This window comes from Pinus tabuliformis, chromosome 9 (genome assembly GCF_031772625.1).
Source record: "Pinus tabuliformis cultivar Carrire ecotype Pingquan chromosome 9, CPIR1, whole genome shotgun sequence".
Classification (NCBI taxonomy): domain Eukaryota; kingdom Viridiplantae; phylum Streptophyta; class Pinopsida; order Pinales; family Pinaceae; genus Pinus; species Pinus tabuliformis.
This window is the reverse complement of record NC_142307.1, coordinates 1,675,564,507-1,675,587,302: the sequence shown is the minus strand read 5'-3', so window position 1 is coordinate 1,675,587,302 and position 22,796 is coordinate 1,675,564,507.

Below are 22,796 nucleotides of genomic sequence, written 5' to 3'. Positions count from 1 at the left end.
AGTCACCTTATATACATGCAAGGGTGTAAACAAATAAAAATATAAGTAAAGTGGAGGTATGGTAAATAAATAAAACGTCTTTTTATACTTACTCAAAAGGTATGGTAAATAAATAAAAATATAAATAAACTAGACACATGGTAAATAAATAAAACCTCTTTTTATATTTAGTCCATAACCCTTGTTCTATTTATGAAGGCTCAAGAAAGAGGTTTTATTTAAGTGAATCCTATGGGCCAAATACCATATATGTAAAAGAGGTATGGTAAATTAATAAAAATATAAATAAACTAGAGGTATGGTAAACAAATAAAACATTTTTTTATATTTACTCCATAAGTCACCTTATATTTACGAACACTCAAAAAATGCATTATATTTAGGTGAAACCTATGGGAAAAATACTATGGGACGAATGCCATGGACTAGATTGTTATTAATACCATGCAAAAAAACATTATTAACCCTAATATTAGTATTAATAAAAATAAAAATGGCACATGGTGTTGACCCATGGTATTCACCAAAATGGCACATGGTATTGACCCATGGTATTCACCTGGAATGTAGCATATTTAAATGGGGGAATTAAACCAACATAGATCCATCTTTACTCTGGATCTACTAACCCATCTTTACTCTGGATCTACTAACCCTCGAGATGTATCAAATATCGTGATATGCAAACTAGCATAGAGTGAAAAAATATTTGATCCGATCAAGAGTAAAAATGGATGTTGTAATTTAATGTATGTTAAACATTTTAGCTTGGTTAAAATAAAAAATAAAATAAAAATCAACTATTAATTTTATTAATTTTTATAAATTACTAATAGTAATTTTTAAGCTCCAGGTTTATCATAACCCATGGTATTGACCCATGGTAATACCATGGTATTCATGTGAGCATAGACTATTTAAAGGGGAAATTCTATCATCTTAGATCCATCTTAATTCTGGGTCTACCAAGTGCTGAGAGGGATAAATAGATTTCATCCCCCTAAGAGTGGTAGATGTGGAGTTAAGATGGATATAGGTTGGTTTTTATGATAATGAAGATATTAAATAGACTTAGGAAATTATATTGTAAAAACATCTTAAGGTGAATGGTTAAAGCATAGACATTGGACAAGTATATTTGTATACTTTTGTTTTAAACTGAAACAAAACTAGGGCTAAAAGGAATGGATTGATTGCACTAGTAATCCTTCTATAACTTTCCAACATATGCTGGAGTAAACAGATTGTAATTTGGGTAATTTTTCTAATTGCAAATAGGAACATACTTGTGTATTGGCAGGGTGGTTACGAGGTCCCTAGAAGTGATGAATTTGAATTTTTCTTGGTTTTATATATAGTATTAGGTTTTTTCTCATGCTTTCTGTGAATGGCACGGGTGAATTTTATCCTACGCCCACTAGGTTATCGATATGTAATTTCGGTAATTTTGATTTCAAAGGATATTTTAAAGAAATGCAATGATTTCATTTGTGTATTCAATAAACACAATATTTTATAATTAAGTAAAATATTCACCATGCCTGGTGAGAGATTCACCAAAAAATTATATATACATATCATATTATTGATAAAAGCGCCTTCCATTTTTCCTATATACCATGGAGATTCGCCCATTTATTATACATGTAAATATGGGGGGGGTTCTTAAAATTTTCCCTGATCTATATGCTGCTTTGTTTGGAAAATTTGCTCCAGGTATCAGGTTAATGTGATGACTAATACTCCTGATTGGTGGCAATGCATTTGGAAACTCATCCATAATAATATCAACAAAATCATTCAACAGAGTTTTGATTTCTTCATGTAAATCATCCAAGTTTGTAGAAGTCAAAATTACCTTGGGTCTCCCTATGACAGCAAAACTCATTTCTTCACCTTTTCCAACTTCTTTCAATAGCTCCTTTCCACTCATCAACATAACATTATTTCCAGTTGTTCCTTTGTCAGCTTCATCCTTTAATGGCAGCAATGTATCCTTCACTCCATCGTTCTCCAAGGTATAGGTGTTTCTTCTCCCATCATGTATAGCTTTCTGATCAAACTGCCAAGATCTTCCTAGCATTACATGGCATACATCCATTGGCATTACATCACATAATACCGCATCCTTATAAGTACCAATCTGGATTTCTACTTTGCATTGTTCTGTCACAATAAGTTGATGTCCTTTTTGCAGCCATGATACTTTGTAAGGAGTAGGGTGTACTATTTTCACTAATCCTAACTTGTCCACCATTTCTGTAGAAACCAGGTTATCAGTGCTTCCACTGTCAATTATCACTTTACAACATTTTCCTTTGGACTTGCATGTAGTTCTGAATAAACTCTTTCTCTGAGCTGGTTCTCCTGTCTCTTTCTCTGCTTTAAGCAATACCCTTTTCAATAACAAGGATTCTCCTACTTTGGGTGATTCTTCCTTATTTGCAATTTGAGGATTTTCTTCCTTTGCCTCAGCCACATTCACATTTCACTGATTTGTTGCTTTATTATGAGGACAATCCCATGATCCATGTCCCCATTCTCCACATGTATAACACTGAATTTCTCTTCCTCGGCCTCTTTGTCTAGGTGAAAATCTCCCTCTACTAAAGTCTCCTCTCTGTGGTGGTCTACTACTTGAAACTCCTGCTTCTCCCTAAGGGTGCTGAAATCTTGATCTGGTAGTTCCTCTACCTCTTGCTAAACTTTTCCCTTTGTTCCTCTGATTTTGTTTTCTCGACATTTTCTCCTCTGCTTTCAAAGCTGCTTGATAGGCATCTTCAATTGTCTTCAGACTCAGTAAGATGATTTCATCATGTATGTCATATCTCAAGCCATTGATGTATCTGGCTACCTTTTCTACCTCATCCTCTGCATCTCCTACTCTAACGCTCATCTTATAAAATTATTCTGTATATTCTTTGACAATCATTCCTTTTTGTCTCAAATTTTGTAACTGTTTGAAAAGATTTAACTGATAATCTTTTGGCATGAATTTACCTTTCAATCTACTCACCATTTTATCCCATTGTTTGATCTTGGACTTCCCTTTTCTTGCTCTAGATGTTTGTAGTTCATCCCACCAGATAGCTGCATGACCCTTCAATCTCGTAACTGCAAATTTCACCTTATTTTTGTCATCAACCTCCTCATAGTTGAAATACTTGTCCAATGAACTGATCCAGTCCATCAACTCTTCTACATTGAGATTCCTGTCATACAAAGGTATTTCCACTTTTGGTCTTCCACTTAATTGGCCAACATTTTGGGTATTTTGGTAGCTTCGCTTTCATCCTCTTCTTCTTCCTCAGAAGATTCCTCTATAGCACTAACATCTCCTTCATTAGGTGCTCTCCTTTGAGCAATTTCCATTGTCTCCATCCTTGTGCACAAGTTTCGAATCTCTTCCAGTAGAACTACATTCGCTACAGGTCTCCCTTGACCTATGCCAGCTCCTCTCCTAGGTGGCATGTTTACTGTAGAAGACTTAATCCTTGGGCTCTGATACCAAATGATGTGGATGGTTACCAAAATTGAAGTGGTAGTCTAGAATTAGACTAATGGTTCACTTAAAAACCAATCAGCTGCATGTTAATAATATTATATACGTGTATTTCCTCCCGAGGGTCTCGCTAAGCTGACCAATCACCATCGGTCTCACTTTGACTTCTTACTCCCTGAGTGCTTCAATCTCCACCATTGATCTAGCTTCTTCAGATCTAATGAATATTGCGTCGTCTCATGCACCAACTAGCCCGGACGATCTCCACTGTCGATCTGTCTCATCCAATCCAATGGTTATCGCACAATCTAGCGTGAATTCTTACACGACTGATATCAGGTTGAGAACATGTGAGAAAAGTGGTTTTCCTGTGCTACGTGTCACCATCCTAGGTTAATAGCGCATTTTGGAAAAATACCATTTACAATTTAATTTCCACACGATGTACCACTTACTGTTTTCCGAATACTATCCACATGCTTAATACAGAATCTTTAACAAATGTGCTTAATAAGATTTCATGCCTAATCTTGGTATTAACCCTTAACGCTATTTGGCTATAATTACAAATGAAACACATAAATGGGAAATAATACTCGATTAGGGTATAGAACGTCAATACATAGATTCAGGAGAAGTTATGCAGCAGGAATAACATGCAACACCACACTTAATCAATTATTCAATAACATAGAAATTACTAAGTCTTGGCCCTCTCAGCTCGATTACAACAATTTGTCTGACCTTTGCTTCACTCGCAAACCCTATCTTTTTCTCAATTTCTCGATTACTCCCTCTCCTATTCCATTCCCCTCTATCATTACATTTTTTTTCCTTTCTTTTATGGATCTAATCCTATCCTAACAACACTGACAATCAATCTCTATTTTTTTCAGCTCAACTATTAAATCCCTATTCTTAAGCTCTGATACACACCTATCCTAACAACTTATCTCCTATCCTAAAAATAATACCATGGTTTAATTACTATAATAATTGAAGTAAAGATAAATTCGAGAGATCCAAGTCTCTCTATTAAAAATGATTTTGACCACTCAGGTCAATGAAATTCATCTCATGTTAGGCACAACATGTGAACATACAATCACATTTTTGGCTAAGTCTGGATGCTCTTGCATCAGAAATGGAATTTTCTAGTTTCAAGAAGAATCTACATAGTACTCAATAGTTGAGAGATGGTACTAGGTATGTTACAAAGTTATATTGACACTACAGGTTATAATATTGGGGCTATATGGACCATAACAACTTGTATATGAAGAAATTGTATGTTTCTTGTAAAGTGTTTCACAAAATTTATTAACAGAGATTGGGTAGAGTGTAGGTTGCAAACTATATGTTTGATGTAATTCCATAAGAATATAAATGGGAAAAACTCAAAATTTTGAGAAAAATCCTCAATTTTGGACGAAATCCAAAGGGTGGTTGGCACAATAATGTTAAATTGGCCTAGTATAGGGGTCAAATTCAATTAGGGAAGCTAAGTCTGGAAATTCATTGTGGTTGTATGGAATAAATTGAAATAAAAAAGGAATATTATTAGGACATTGGTGAAAATGTTCATTTTGGATGTTTATAAAAAATACAATGTGGACCATACTAGTGACATGGACCCATATTGGTGATATGGACTAGTATTGGATGATGTGGATGCCTCAGGGTGCTACAAGGTGGAGTCAAGATGCACAAGTGATACTCATGCCCATAGTAGAAATTGGTATTCCAAAGGTATTTTTGGAGATCATAAAGTAGTATCCAAACCCATTTTCCTGTTGCTTCAAAATTTTGTTGTGTACACATGCCATCACATGGTTTATTTAGGGAAATAGTGTCCTTGTTATATATCAAGCACTTTTCACTTTGAAATGAATATGGATTATCTTATCATAGTTTATTTCTATTGTTAGATATTTCAAAATGTCAAATCCTCAACGTAGGTTGATAATTTTCAAGTCCAAAATAAATCTTGACCATTAGATCACATCTAATGTGCAACCACTAGATATTTTAAAATGTTGTAACACTATTAACCCTTAATAACTTAAATTATTCCTCAAAATTAATCTTCGTAATTAGATATCACCCCTTCAAACTGGCCAAGGATAATGTGCCATGCAAAGGATGTAGGGATAGACTAGGACCCTTTGTCACACATATGGCTAATATCATGCCAAGCAGTAGAAAAGGATTAAGCGGTCTAGGTAGTCCATGAATTTAATACAATAAATAGGAGACTGTGAATGATTGACATGGTAGTAGCAGGTAGGGTAAGGTTCCATGGATACACTAATAGTTATTAAGTGAACACTAATGCCACACCATCAGCCAAGTGTGATCCCACATCAACAAGATAAAGATATTGTTAAAAGAAATATAGTCAAAATATTATTTTGGTCATATTAAGAGTAGATTGAATTAAAATTAGCTGAAATTTTATGGGTTATTCCATAGTGAGGAGAACCATAAAAATGATAGTGAGAGTCATTAGTTGTAGGCCCATTATTTTGAAAAAATGAAAACTAGTGGATTTTGAAAAAACATGGTGGTACTCAATCTTAAGAGTATGGAATTTGAATAGTAAGTAACATTAGTAGTAAATACTTTCATATTCAACATTTCCTTTCCTCAACAATCTAGACAACTTTGTCTTTACTGAATTTCTTTTAGTTTGTCTCTATTTCACAAGAAATAATAGTTTTAGCTAAAAGTTCTAAGTCTTGAGAAGCTACAAAAAGGAAAAAACTTGAAAAGTAAAAATCTATGTAGAATTTGACTAGAGCATAGAATCACTAATCTAGAAGTCATTATGTACAAACCATCATAAATATTATCCTCACCTGACAAAAAAATGTCATCATATTTTCTTCTACAAGTGGTAGAAGTTGGCCTATAGGCATGATTTCACTAATGAGAAAAGTTCACAAATTGGGTAGACATGGAAAATTTAGAGAGCCATAACCTTTAACCTAAGACTCAAAATTAAGCATGGTTATGTTTGTTTGAAAGGTAATTCGAAGAAGACTATAATAAAAGGCCTAAATTTTCAAAATATGCATCGAGTTATTTTATAAAGTTGTACAACTAGGATCTCTTAGATTGAATAAACAATACATTCTTCATGGGATTATTGAGCAAGGAATGCTATAAATATTTCAAGATGGTGCATATACAATGGTGTGGATGCACATTTCAGTTGCAACAACATGAAAAAGAGAAAGGGTTGAGTTCTTAATAACAAAGTGATGTTTTTGATGAACAAGGACATTTAAGGAGAGAATTTTATGTCAAGGGTTGTTAATGGAGTGAGTAAATGCCACAAATGGAGATTGATAAGGCATATTGTAGATTGGATTTCAAGTTCAATCATGAATAATATAGGAAACAAGAAGTTGATGTATTGAAAAATAAATAAAGAAGGCATAGAGAATATTTATCGCAATTAATCAATGACATTTAAATTATCAAGGAAGAACCACGGGGGCTTCACTAGGGGAGAAATACCATACCACATGTGTTCATATTTGGGGGTATATATTTAGGAAAAAATAAAAATATATTGAGCATATAAAAGGTGGTAAAGGGTTTTTATATTGGCAGGTATAAAAATGGATCTCAAAGTTAATGAAAAAATAAAAAGGGATACAAAAAATGTTAATGAAAAAATAGATACCTATAATATCTAGTGAAAGTAGGGGTTTATTAAATTGGGAAGGTGTACTGGGTTTGTATTGGTAAAGGGTTAAATAATGTGATTTTTACAGGTATTTTCCAAAATGTAGTTGAATTAAGGGTATTATTTAGTATGCCACAAATGCATGTGATATGTCACAAGCCCTCGTGAGAAGAACTATTGAAATACCTTGATGTGGGGTTGAGAATATATGGAACAAAGGAATGGTGACAAGAATAAATATTCATAGGAAATCTTGGTTATTAGATTAAATATTTTATGGCACAAGAAAATATTTGGCTAAGGTATGGAAGATACCTACATGAAGGGACAACTATGAGAGGCATGCCCATTGTAGTTGGTAATCATGTACTATTACCTTATACTTCTTATTTTTATACTTCTTGAAACCTATTAGACTTGAAATCCATAAAAATTTGGGAATGTGTTGCAAATGGTTAACCTTACTCTAATGTAAATCAACTTTTAAGTAAAACCACCCAACTACAATTGGAAGGTGGGTTTGGACCATCTATTGATTAGGAATATGCCAAATATACAACTATGAGATTTAGAAATAGATTCAACCATTTGTTAACAACTAAGCTAGATGTAACTCCTCATTTCAACTAGATTACAAGTAAAACAATAAAAAACCCTCAAAATTTCTCAATGTTGTGTCAATATAGAGTGAATCCAAAATTAAAACAATTGGGAAACAAATAGAGACTACAAATACGAAGAATATGAAAATGTTACCTTGGAAAGGCTTGAGGTCAAAAGTCCTTGACCTAAAAAAAAACTCAAGACCAAAAATCTTCCTTTCCAATACATTCCTTACATGCATTGAACAAAGTGGGTGATTGGTTACCCTAATTAGTGAGTCGTAACAACGAGGGACTTTAAAATTGACTTGTTTATATTCTCATGCCTAACATTCCTAAAAAATAATATCTCATAGGGTGTGTTATCACCCAAGAAACTCACCTAGGTTGTATATCAGTAATGCTCGGGAACATTACAAACTCAACAAAATGTTGGAAAAATAGGTGGATGAATGAAAGAAATGTTGCATATTCAAGCTAGATAATCACTTCTACTATGATTGACCCCAGACATGGGTCAACACCCCCAGGCTATAAGGCTTTTAACCACCAATTACTCATAGTTTTAGAGACAATGTGATGATGGATAACACTGATCACACCAGCAGATGCACAGGACCATGTGATGGCCAGCTGCAACCAGTTTAAAGGTCTGTAAATCTGTTCTTTAATACACAGACAGGGTGACAGCTCTCTGGCATTAAAACAGCAGAAACCTACAAGCAAATTCAATGATGCATGCTAAATCCTAACATAGAGGTGGGATGATAGCCCCTCTAATGTTAAGTGGAAAGTGGAAAGTGAGCAATTAAAAACAAAAGAAGCTTGTATTAGCTAGAAATGAAGACCAGAAGCTGTAGGTTACAAAGGAGTTACAGTCTCTAGAAGTTGAAGCTTGCAACAGAATAATACTTATCAACCTGATTACATTGTTTTTTTGGGTATATATAGAATCTGTTTACAAAAATATCTATTAGGGTATGCGTGGAGGTGTCTTAATTTACCACTAACCACATTTACAGTTAGATATGGGTCTTCTGCTACAATCTGAATGTTTAAATGAACAAATTTGACATTCTCTGATATTTTGGCATCCTTTCTGAGAAAATGGGATATAATGTGTACAATGCTCCATAACTGATTTATATCTTGATCTACTTGAAGCCGTCCTTCTTGTCCTTGACCGTGTTGTCTTTTAATGCAGGTAGCTGAGAATTTAACGCGCAGAGTACAGGGAGTTGATGGCTTGCTTTCTCCTTTGCACGCACAGAACAGGCCCAAAAACACTGAAGAATACACTGAAAAACACTTTGAAAATGAATAGGAGCTGAGATGAAACATTGGCCGTCGGATGGATTCCATGGACGATCGAGATATGCTGACGGGAGGAAATGTGAAGGCACAAAGATGCAATTTTAACATGAGCTATTAGATTAGACAAATGGACGACAGAGATTTGATCATAGGGAGCTATGGGATGACAGAGAGGCGTGATCAATATACACCATTGGATCTGTCAAATGAATGGCCGAGATCATGCTAGAACGAGCTATCAGGAGGTGGATGATCGGGGTGAATGAGGGCCATTGGATCATGGGATGGGCGATTGGACGGTGATCGCACGCTAAAGTTGTGCGAGTGATAATAGCCGGGGAACACTACGGGAGGTGGAAAGCGGTTTTATCGCATTGCTTATGGCGTTGGAGAGGTTTTCGTACACAGGGAAGCGATGGAATGAAAATGCGATGCGTGTCTGACGGGACAGCGGGAAAACCGCTTCCCCCGCTGCCTAACAGGCATGCAAGTTCACGGGGAAGGGAAAGCGAAAAGCGTTAGATGACTAGGTGGGTACGATCGGCAGGCGGGATTTAATCATACGTTAGCGGATTGATATGACAGGTGAAAGCCGTGGGCCCAGGCTTTATTTAAGCTTAGGGTTATGATTTTATTATGTGCGTGGGGTTATGGATTAAAACTTTAGAGACAGGGATTATACGAAAAATGCGCTTAAACAAGGTTTACACGGGATTTATGGGTTTAGAACAGTTTATAAGGGTTTTAGGGAGTTTATGAAGGGTAGAGGGGTTTAATTAGTATTATAAAAAAAGCGCCCAGGGTTAGAGGAACATGGGTTTAGGCGGGATTTGTAACTAAAACAAGGATAAAGGGGGTTAAATCGAACAAGGGGAATTTAAGGGGAAGGAGGAAACGAAGGTGGTGGGAGTCATAAGAAGAGAATGAAAATGAAGGAGAAAGAAAAAAACGACAGCTGCCAACATTATACAACCAAACCAACGCTCCTCGACACCTATTTTTACCCACCAACTACTGAAGAACATAGCAGAGCTAACACTGGCTCCTTCTGGGGATGAGATCCTCCTTGTGAGGTCTCAAGAACCTGCAGACCACTGCCTTTCCAACTTGAAAACAACCTAATCAAACTCCTAGTGTTCCATTGGGCATGGAGTCTAGTTTGCCTGCAAAAAATTGAGAAAAACAAAATATTCATGGCCTTTACGGCCAAAAGACCTTAAAAAACATAAACTTTCAAAAACCGCCCATTAACTGGGCCATCAAAAACTACTTCTCCCCCATATTTTTTAGTATGAAGGTGTTCTTCCCTTGAACTTGTGAAATGATGAAAGGCCCAGTCCAAAAAGCATCAAATTTCCCATGATTGCTTTTCTTTTCCTTTAGTGCATTCCATTTCAAAACCAAGTCACCAACCTGAAAATTATCTATTTTTGTCCCTTTGTCAAAAGCATCCTTGATCTTCCTTTGATGTGCTGCAGCCTTTTCCACCAGCTCTTCTCTAATTTGATGTAAGTCTATCAAATTAGTGATTCTTCTTTCCATGTCTTCTTCTTCATTCTTCTCTTCTTGAAGGAATTTTGCCACAGGGAGAGTTAACTGAATTGGGAATACAACCTCAGTGCCATATACCAGTTTGAATAGAGAACTCCCTGTGGATTTCTTGATGGTCATTCTATCAGCCCACAGTGCATACTTGAGCTTTGAATCCCAATTCTTTTTATTGTCCTCTAACATCTTTTTGATTATCCTTATCAAACTTTTATTAGAGGATTCTGTCAGACCATTTCCTTGAGGATAATAAGAGGTGGAATGAATCAATTTGATGCCCATTGAATCACACATTTCCACCAGTTATTTTTCCCTGAAAGCTGCTTCCTTATCTATGATTAATTTGTGTGGACACCCAAATCTATTGAAGATATTCTCTGTCAAAAACTTCATGACCACATTATGATCAACCTTCCTTGTAGGGACTACTTCAATCCACTTTGTGAAATAATCAGTGGCTACTAATATCCACCTGTGCTGGCCACTGGAATGTGGATTGATTTCACCAATGAAATCCAAACCCCACTGCTGAAAAGGTCCTTTTGCCTGAATTGGTTTTAGGGGCACGGATTTCAACTACTGTTTTCCTTCAAATCCTTGGCACCTGTCACAAGATTTAACAAAAACAAATACATCAGAAAATAAAGTGGGCCAATAGTACCCAACTCTGAGAATTTTGATGCCCTCCACTACATGCTGTTAGAAATATTCCAGATGGATCCCTCCAGTAGAGCAGGTTTTCCATAATGCAATATTTTGCTGCTCTAAGTTTTAAAGTTCTGGCTTGACTTGTACTTAATTCTGAAGGGATTTCCAACTTCAGCAAGAAGTTAATTATTTCAACATACCAGTTACATGAAGCTAGATTCTTGGCCACTCACTGTTTTTTCTATGTTTCATATGTTTCCTCTTCTTCTGCCTGACCATCTTTTACATTTGCATATAGGAAATCAATTTCCAAAGACCTGCGATTTTCTTCAGCCAATAACTTGGCAAGACCCTGAACTCTGACCAACTTGGTGGGTTTCGGCTCTATGTTAAATTCAATCATTTTAGCAATCCACTTTTCCCTTCTTCTATTAGCATCAGGTTGAGTTAGGACATCTTTTATCGCAGCAGAGGGCACATATGCAATTATTTTTGAATGCAAGATATAAACTTTGAAAGCCTTTAAGGATTTAATAACAGCATATGCCTGTTTTTCTATAATATCATACCTCAATTCAGCATCCCTCAAATTCTTGCTGAAAAATGCCACTGGATGCTCTGAACCTTCTTCATCTTGCTGCAATAGAACAACTGCAATAGTGTCTTCAGAGGCAAAATAAAATATGTGGAACTCCTTGCTGTAGTCTGGACTTATTAATGTGGGAGCCTCCATAATAGCTTTCTTAATTGACTCAAATGATTGTCTTGCTGTATCAGTCCATCTTACCTCTGCTCCTTTCTTCAACATGGAGGTCACATGCTTAACCAATTCTGCAAAATTCGGAATAAACCTCCTGACAAAATTAATTTTGCCCAGAAAGGATTGGATATCCTTCTTTGATCTTGGGATAGACAAAGTCTGTATGGCTTTTACTCTTTCTGGGTCAATCTGAATGCCTACAGCAAACACAATATGTCCTAACAGCTTTCCTTCATTTAAAGCAAATTGAGAATTTTTAGGATTGACTGAAATTCCAAACCTCCTGCACTTCAAGAACACTTTTTTCAAATGCTGTAAATGATTTTTATGGCTACTGGAATAAACAGTTATATCATCAAGGTAGATGAGGACAAATTTGTCCTTCTCTCCCACAAATTCTATATCCATAGCTCTTTGAAAAGTGGCTCCAACATTCATCAATCCAAATGGCATTTTGGCATACATAAAAGTGCCCCAAGGAGTGGTAAATGCAGTCTTTTCTTGGTCATCTGGGTGCACAACAATCTTATTGAAGCTTGAAAATCCATCCAAAAATGACATGACTTTAGCTCCTGAGACCTTCTGCAACAAATGCTCCATCTTTGGCAGAGGATAGTTATCTTTCTTTGAGCATTTGTTTAAATTTCTGAAATCTACACAAAGTCTAATTTCTCCACTCTTCTTCCTCACAACCACCAAATTAGCTACCCATTTAGAATATCTGAGAGGCACTATGATCTTGGCAGCCAACAACTTTTTAATTTCTTTTTCAATCAATGGAAGAAGCATTGGATTTATTGGTCTCAGCTTCTGCTTGAAAGGAACAGTGTCCTTTTCCAGAGGGATTTTGTGCTGAATTATATTCTTGTCATATGTTTTCAGATCACTATATTCCCAGGCAAACACATCAGCAAATTGCCTCATTAAATTGCAGTACTCAGCACTTTGATCAACAGACAAATGAGTGGACAGATTCACATACCTAGGCTGACCTGGACTTCCTATATCATGCTTACAGACTGAAGATTGGTCTTATTTTTGGGCAGCCTTGTAAGGCACATCATTCTGGTCAAACAATCTTTCAAGAAGAATTAGGCCCTTAGGAATATGATTACTAGGAAGCTGGACAATGCTGTTTTTACCAATTTTATTTCTAAGTTGGGATTGGGGATTTTCTAACAGGGCATCATTCTCTTGATCAATTTGCATTTCTTAAAATTCATCAATGACTTGAAGGAACCTACTCAACTCATCATCATCATTAAAAACTTTCCAATGGTGGACATTGTCAGGCAAGGATGGTCTGTACTTCATTTGCACTTCATAAACTAGTTTGGGAGGCATGGGAGGTATAAATAGACTAGCAGACACACAAATGGAATCAACAAGCTAATTTTGACTTCTATTAGTGTATGAAATACAGAGAAAATCAAAAGAGTCTCTGATTCTCCATACCTCATCTCTGTATGCTTTCATCCTTGGGTGCTTTGCCTGGAATGTTTTATTTACTTGCTGCATGATCAGATCAGCATCTCCAAATACCTTTAACCTCTTGATTCCTCTGTCTTTTGCTGCATTAAGGCCCAACAACAGTGCTTCATATTCTACTATATTGTTTGTGACTTTGAAAACCAACTTAAAAGACAGCTGAATGTTTTCTTTCTCTGGAGAGACTAGCACCACCCCTGCTCCTGCAGTCTCCCTGAAACATGCTCCATCAAAGAACATCTCCCAAATCTGAATTCCTTGCTCTTCCTTGGCCTGAACTGTTGGTTTTCTAATCTGCATTACGACTTTCTGAGATTCTTCTATTTGGAGAATACATGCTCCAAAATCAGTGTCCACTACATATATAGGATGATTTGTAGGATTCTTCTCATCACTAATGATGTATGACAACTGTGCTTCTCTGTACAACCTCCTATTTTCTCCTGCAAAAACTGGGACAGTGGCATAAGATAAATTGTTCTGTAACGTCCCACCTAGTCTCTTAATCCATCCTCTGGATAGCAGCATGCAAAACTTAGGAGGGACATCTGCTACCACAATATCCATCATCATGCTCTTCTTGGGCAGCTGAGTTAAGGTAATGGCTAGATCTTTAATCAATCCAAGACATTTGACCTTCCTTGAATCAAAAGAAAATAAATCATGATAGGGTCTAGTGATATCAAGGCCCAACTCTTCCATGACAGCTTTAGGCATCAAAATGTGGCTGGCCCCTGTGTCTAGCAGGCAATTTTGGAGGATTTTGTCATGAATGGTCAATGAGACATAAAAAGATGGAGAATTATTATCAGCGGGCTCAATCATGGGGCTGGGCACAATGGCAAGTTTTTCATCTTGCAAATTAATAGAGTCAGTGGAGGTTTGTTTGGTTTCTAGCTCAAGGGCATCAAAGATAGGCTTTCTAAATAATTCACTCTTCACCAACTCAACCAAAGGCACAGATATTTTCAATTTTTGGACCTCTGACTCAAAGCTGAAAGAAGCAGGTGACTTATCAGAACCTTTTACCTCTTGAACTGGAGCTTTGAAGATGAATGAATCAGTTGCTGGTCTTCTTTGCTTGCCATTCTGAGGTTCTGTTTGGACAACAACTCTTTGTGTAGGATTTTCTTTGACATTCTTTGCACTGGATCTTAGATTATATCTCTGCTGTTGTTCACTAGATTGTAGAACAGCTCCTCTATCCCAATCTTGACTGTTTTGTTCCTGCAGCAATGATTGTTCATACTCAGCTACTGTAAAAAATGCAGCACTGCCTTTATCTTCCATGCAGTGAATTTCATCCTCATCTTCTTCAAATTGTTCCTCCTCCATGACTACATTCTGAAAGGGAGCTTTACTTTCTGTTCATCCTTTTTTTCTTCACCCCTCTGAATAATTTGTAACTATTCAACTGCTCTTCCGAATGAATTGGGGTTTCTTGGAGCAAATGTGTTCTGCTGCCTTGTTTTTCCTGAATTCTGCTCAACCTTTAGCTTAGAAATTTCAACAGCCAATGACTCTATCATCTTAGTCATTTTGTCTAATTTAGGCTCTGAAGATGATGCAGAATAAGTAGAAGCTTGATTTCTCTGTCTTCTTCTTTCAGCTTGACTCTTTAGTTTCTCTGCAACCATAATATTGGATTCTACTTCTAGGGCTACATCCTGCATGTCTGCCAGCGTAGCACATCTCCTTTCTCTCAATAACAGGTAGAAATCAGAGTCAAAAGCATTGGCATAAGTGATTTTGGCAGAGGTGGGAGTAGGCTTTACCTCAGCTGGTATCTTACTATACATTCTATTGAATCTTTTATTGAAATCAGGTATTGATTCACCATTTTCCCTCTTCAGATTACCAAACTCAATATGATAATACAGCAAGTCCTTTTTATCTCCCCATTGCTTAAAAAATGCATCATCTAATGTTTCAATATCTGTTATAGATCTCTAGGGTAACTCTCTAAACCACTTCCTAGCCTCTCCATCAAGGCTCTAGACAAAAACTCTCATCCACACATCATTTTCACTTATATCTAGATTATCAGCATAACTGTAAAAAGCTTCAAGATGTTCTTCTGCTGTTACTCCCTCTGTGCCAGTGAATTTAGGCATATATTTTTGATATTCTCCCACAAGAATAGGATTTAAAGGCACAGGCAACACCAATGGTCCATATCTGGCAGCTACAATCCTTTCTATCCTCGTAGGTACTTGTTGTCCTGCCATGATTGGGATATTTGGAAGAATACTAGCAGATTGAATGGTAGGGAGTAATGTGATGGGTGGCAGAGATAAAGGGATGTTTTGGACTGAATGGGAAGCTTTCTTTGGACTGAGATTCAAAGAGGAACTAACTGCACAAGGGGCTGAACTAATCTCTGAAGGTTTTCCCTTATCAGCAATGTTGTGCTCTGAATCTTCGAATTGCAAATCTTCAGCAATAACTTTATCTTTCACAGATGAATTAGATTTGTTAGGCTTACCTGATCCCGATGCCCCTTTTTGTGAAGATTTCTTCGCTTTAACAGTCCTCTCAAGTTCAGGCAATGGTTCAACTAGATATTTCTGAACTGAGCCAAAACTTCAATGTGGAGTCGCCAAAGGTTGGTCTTCCTCCAATGGAGTCGCTAGACAGATGATTACAACCAGAAACTGTGTTCAAACTTTGTCTGTCATCAAAGCTTGAAGCTATGTCATTCTCCTAGGGAAGATGAGCTTCAATTCTCCTCTCCCCGGCAACGATGCCAATTAATGTTATCACCCCAAGAAACTCACCTAGGTTGTATAGCAGTGATGCTTGGGAACATTACAAACTCAACAAAATGTTGGAAAAATAGGTGGATGAATGAAAGAAATGCTACATATTCAAGCCAGATAACTACTTCTACTATGATTGACCCTAGACATGGGTGAACACCCCCAGGCTACAAGGCTTTTAACCACCAATTACTCATAGTTTTAGAGACAATGTGATGACGGAGAACATTGATCACACCAGCAGATGCACAGGACCTTGTGATGGCCAGCTCTAACCAGTTTTAAGGTCTGTAAATCTATTCCTAATACACAGACAGGGTGACAACTCTCTGGCATTAAAACAACAAAAACCTGCAAGCAAATTCAATGATGCATGCTAAATCCTAACACAGAGGTGGGATGACAGCCCCTATAATGCTAAACATTAACAGGACATGAACAACTGCAAAACAGGTACAGCCTGGAATAAGAAGAAGAAGTGGAAAGTGAGCAATTAATAGCAAAAGAAGCTTTTATTAGCTTGAAATGAAGACCATAAGCTGCAGATTACAAAGTAGTTACAGTCTCCAGAAGTTGAAGCTTGCAACAGAATAACACTCATCAACCTGATTACATTGTTTTTCTGGGTATATATAGAATCTGTTTACAAAAATCTCTGCAAGGGTATGCGTGGAGGTGTCTTAATTTACCACCAACCACATTTATAGTTAGATATGGGTCTTCTGCTACAATCTGAATGTTTAAATGAAAAAATTTGACATTCTCTAATATTTTGGCGTCCTTTATGAGCAAATGGGATATAATGTGTACAATGCTCCATAACTGATTTATATCTTGATCTTCTTGAAGCCATCCTTCTTGTCCTTGACCGTGTTGTCTTTTAATGCAGGTAGCTAAGAATTTAACAAGCAGAGTACAAGGAGCTGATGGATTGCTTTCTCCTTTGCGCGCATAGAACATGCCCAAAAACACTGAAGAATACATTGAAAAACACTTTGAAAATGAACAAGAGTCGAGATGAAACACTGGCCATCAGATGGATTCCATGGATGATCGAGATATGCTGACGGGAGGCAATGTGAAGGCACAAAGATGCAATTTGAACATGAGCTGTTAGATTAGAGAAATGGACGGTGGAGATTTGATCATAGGGAGCTATGGGAGGACACAGAGGTGTGATCAAATATACGCCGTTGGATCTGTCAAATGAACGGCCGAGATCATGCTAGAATGAGCTATCGGGAGGCGGATGATCGGGGTGAATGAGGGCCATTGGATCATGGGATGGGCGATCGGACGGTGATCGCACGCTAAAGTTGCGCGAGTGATAACGGCCGGGGAATGGTACGGGAGGCGGAAAGTGGTTTTATCACACCACTTATGGCGCTGGAGAGGTTTTCGTACACGGGGAAGCGATGGAATGAAAATGCGACGTGTGTCTGACGAGACAGCGGGAAAACCGCTTCCCCCGTTGCCTAACGGGCATGCAAGTTCACGGGGAAGGGAAAGCGAAAAGTGTTAGATGACTTGGTGGGTACGATTGACAGGCGGGATTTAATCGTACGTTAGTGGATTGATATGATAGGTGAAATCCGTGGGCCCAGGCTTTATTTAAGCTTAGTGTTATGATTTTATTGTGTGCGTGGGGTTATGGATTAAAATTTTAGAGACATGTATTATACAAAAAATGCGCTTAAACAAGGTTTACATGAGATTTATGGGTTTATAACAGTTTATAAGGGTTTTAGGGAGTTTATAAAGGGTAGAGGGGTTTAATTAGTATTATAAAAAAAAAGCACCCAAGGTTAGAGGAACATGGGTTTAGGGAGGATTTGTAACTAAAACAAGGATAAAGGGGGTTAATGTTAGAAAATTATATATTATGGAGCAATGGAACACATAAAATATTGCAGAAATATAAACACAGAAAATGCATAAAACAAGAGAGACACAGATATACATGGTTCACCCAGTTTGGGCTACGTCCACCCCGAACAACCAGTCCTTCCTTTCTATTATCCAGCAAAATGAAGAGACACAACCTACAACAGATCCACTGTATTATCCTTTGTTTTCTCTCACAGTCTCACTTCTCTGTTTCTCGCTCACAGAATACACATCTATGACACAGCCTCAAATACAATGCCCTCATACAAAGAGAGGGGTTGCCTTCTAGGGCAAAAAACCCTAAACTAAACATAAGATCTACCGTCAGATCATCCGCCTAATGAACGGCTCAGATTGACAAGTGCCCCCCGCACCCCCCCGCATGGAGGGGTGTGCAAACTTCTTGGGGTATACATCCAGCTGAAACAAAGACCTCTGAAACAATCATGCTCCACACACAACAGTTAAATCGAACAAGGGGAATTTAAGGGGAAGGAGGAAACGAAGGTGGTGGGAGTCATAAGAAGAGAATGAAAATGAATGAGAAAGAAAAAAACGACTACTGCCAACATTTTACAACCAAACCAGCACTCCTCGACACCTATTTTTACCCATCAACTACTGAAGAACATAACAGAGCTAACAAGGTGACTTTCCGTACTTGATGATGCATCTCAATATCATCACGAGTGCAATAAAGGAGTATTCTTTAGGATGTGATGAAGGAAGTTCAAAGGAAGATGAAGTAACAACCTTAATGGAGGGAACTATTGTAAATATATATAGAAGAAAGAACTCCAAAATGGAGAAAAAGACAAGGACGTCAATTAATGGCTTAGTTAGGACAAATTCCCTAGCCATACATTTTTTGTTTGTGTAGGGCTTCATGTTCCATATGAAATAATATAGGTAAGAGAAATATTGTCATGATGGATTGATTTAACTCAGAAAAGAAATCATGTGGAACCTTATCTCAATTTATTTTAACGAGTAACTTGTTTGGAGATCCATTCAACATGATATTATGCACGATGAATGAATTAACTCAATAAGAAAAGGCTCAATTTATCGAGTGCACAATAACATTCTAATAGTTTCAACATGTATAGATTTATGAAAATAACCATAGTCCGAGACAAATAGATGAAGGTGATAATATAGAGGTTGTCAAAAAAATAAGTTGCAATGAGCATACTTGAGTTAGGTCATATTCATTATATCATTGGCATAAAATATGGTTGGTAGATAATGTTGGTCCATTTGGACATTCTACCTTTACATATTGTTGACTTGAGGGGGCCTGACCCAGGTTCAGTGTTAGTTAGCCAAACAAATCCCTACACTACTAGCCCTTTCAGCATTAGCCCACAGAGCGTGGACTGAAGTCTCACTTGAAGAAGTATGAGGGGATGTTAGAACCAAGTTTCCGCACCCAGCAATGGTTGTGATGTCAATTTATTCTTGCTATACCTGCCTTCTTGTAGGTTTCTTAGCCCTTTGTTCTGCCCTTCAGTACCTTCGTGAAAGGGTACAAGTCACCCTAATTTGCAGCTTAGGGACTTTCGCGCTGCTAGGGCAGCGAACTGTGATATCTCCCAAACTAGGCTAAGTGTCTTACTTATCTTATTAACCGATCTTAGTTAGCTTCACGTAAATAGATGTTCTTACTTGCGTTCACTTAACCAACACATTTACATACATTCACGCATCATATAAGCATTATAAGTGAAATTCATACCCAACATAACAAGATGCATAAACAGGAAATAAAGACGCAAAAATTATAGAATACTTATCTTTATTGATAATTCCAGACGATTACAAACTCGACCTATGCACTCAGTTGTAGGGGTCCACGCACTCAGCTGCAAACTTCTACCCTAGGCCTTTGCACACTCAACTGCAGAGCCTCTACCTAGGCTATGCCCCAAACTTAGACTTCTACCTCAGAGCTATCTCTCCTACATCATATCTTTGTGTGTCTATCTTCTTTTCTTCCTATCAAACTACTTAGAGCTTAGCTCTATTTATACAATCCCATTGTCCATGGACCATGGGTATATCTTTTACAACTGACATTACATTTCCAAAATAAGGGCAGACAACCTTATGACTCTTTAACACCTATGCTCTCTACGACCACAAAATGCAGAGTCTTTGCACTTGGATTACAAAATTTGAGAAAAATATGGGCTTTTAGCCCCAAAACTACCCTTGGGGGATCCCGCGCCCAACAGGCCCCCAACACAAACATTGTCACTCACCCTCGAGTCACTATTATGGCGCGAAGATCTTAGCATGAAGACCTCCCAACTTCATTTGGATGACTGCAACCTTGGCAGCGCACTGAGCGACTCCCTGCTGGACTTCTTCCACTCTCTACTCAGTGACTACCGCTGAACTGCCACCTTGAATCTTCTTCTAAATTGCCTGCAGTGTTGTGAGATTTCCTTCAATGGAAGATGTAATTGTATATGCCTCATCTATCCATGGCTGTAGGCACGCTTTTAGGACCACTTCTTTGTTCCAAGCGGCATCCATTTTTTCCTTAAGTGCCTTTTCCTCCTTCATCCGTACGAGCCTCTGTGTAAGGGCGACTGTTTGTGTGGTCCCTTTGACCTCGTCATATATTTGTTGTAGCTCGCGTGCCTCTGTCTCCAAGTGCTCTACATTTGAGTCCTCCTACAGGGTGGTCAGGACCTTGAATGACTGTTTAAAAAGTCATGTGCAGTCTGCCACTGCACTGTCAAGGACCTTTTGAATTCAAATCTAATCATTCCCCCCACATTCAGTCCATTAATTCTAGATTGGCAGTAGATTTTCAAGAATCTAATCCATAAATTTCACCTTTAAGGGCCTGCTGCCCACTCCATTTGGCCACAATCTGATCATCAAATCGTGAACAGTGAATTTAACGGTCACTTTCCGGTGGACTTGCGCACTATTTCCATGAGTAGCATAGCTACCTTCATGCTGTCGTGAACCTTGTGACACTTCCCTGCTTCGCACAGTCTTGAAATCGCGCAACTTCCCAACCCAGGCAATGTACTTTATAGTCCCATGCCTCCTTTCAGCTGCCTGGAGTGTTATGACTATGCTACTTTCATTTAGTCACATGGCCGGGTTGCCGGTGTATGACTTCAAGCAACTGCCATTCACCTTTCTTGGGAAGGGTTCTCCATTTAACTTGACCAGCTGTACCGCTCCTTCATTGGTAATCTTCTTAATAACATAAGGCCCTAACTAGTGCATCCTGAATTTTTCGAGGAATTTATCAAACTTACTATCATATAAAAAAACCATATTGTTTACCTTAAATGTGCGTAGCTTGACGTGTCGATCATGCCATGCCTTTTCACGCTTCTTTTGGACTTATTGGTGAAACCCAACCAAAAATCTTTCTTCTTCGAGGTCATCTAGTTGTGCGAGCCTCTCTTCCAGGGCTCCGTGATCTGTCATACCTATGAGCACTGCTATGCACAGACTAGGCACGATGTATTCCATAGGCATTATAGTTTCCACACCATAGACAAGCCTAAAAGGGGTTTGTCCCATCAGCTTTTTGCATGTTGTTTAATAAGCCCACAATACTTCAGGTATGCATAGGTCCCAATCACTTCGCTGAGCATTGCAAACCTTGGTCAACGCATTTTCAAGCACTTTTTTGGATGCCTCCACTGTCCCATTAGCTTGTGGGTGATAAGGTGTGCTATTTTGGTGATATACTTGAAATTCCTCCATTAGTGCGTTGATCGTCTCATTCAGGAAGTGCGTACCACGATCACTCATCAAGATCCTTGGACATCCAAATCGTGTCAGTACATGCTAAAATAGGAACTTCGCAGTCGTCGCACCTGTGCAATCCTTCACTGGCTACACCTCTAACCAATGGGTCAAATACTCCGTCGCAGTGATAATGTACCTCACCCCTATCTTCCCTTGTGGCTGAATGGGTCCTACAAAATATATTGCCCACTTCTTGAAAGGTTGCAATGTAATTTGTGGATTCAAAGGCATTTCATCCCTCCGCGATGGCTTGCCTATTCTTTGACATACATCACACACCTTGCAATATGCTTTTGAATCCTAATGAAGGGTTAGCCACCACAACCCTGAGCGTGGAATTTTCTGTGCGGTTGCTCTCCCTGCATAATGTCCTCCCGCGGTGTCTCCATGAGCATCTGCAAGGATGCTGCTTCATTCAAACTCAGGTACATATCATCGCAATATCTCATTAGTCCCCATCTTGTATAGATGCCCAACAATGAGAGAGAAATATGTCGCGCGCACCACTAATTCCTTCTTTTGCTGGATAGAGTATCCTTTCGGTGCTCATTCAGGCTGAATTAGGTCGAAAGGATCTTGCGGTATCCTAAAGATGGCCGCTTTCACCTCTTGTAGCGCCTCATCAATATTGTCAAACCCATCCTCAAAACTGAATGTCATCATGAATCCTTCGTGTAGGATATCCTAGTCACCTATCCCATGGTGGAGCTCTGTTTCTATATACCAATTCATTGGGATAACATCCAAGGTATGACAGAACAGGTGCACCCACTCAGGTTGGGGATTTTCTCCATAAGCCTGCATCCAT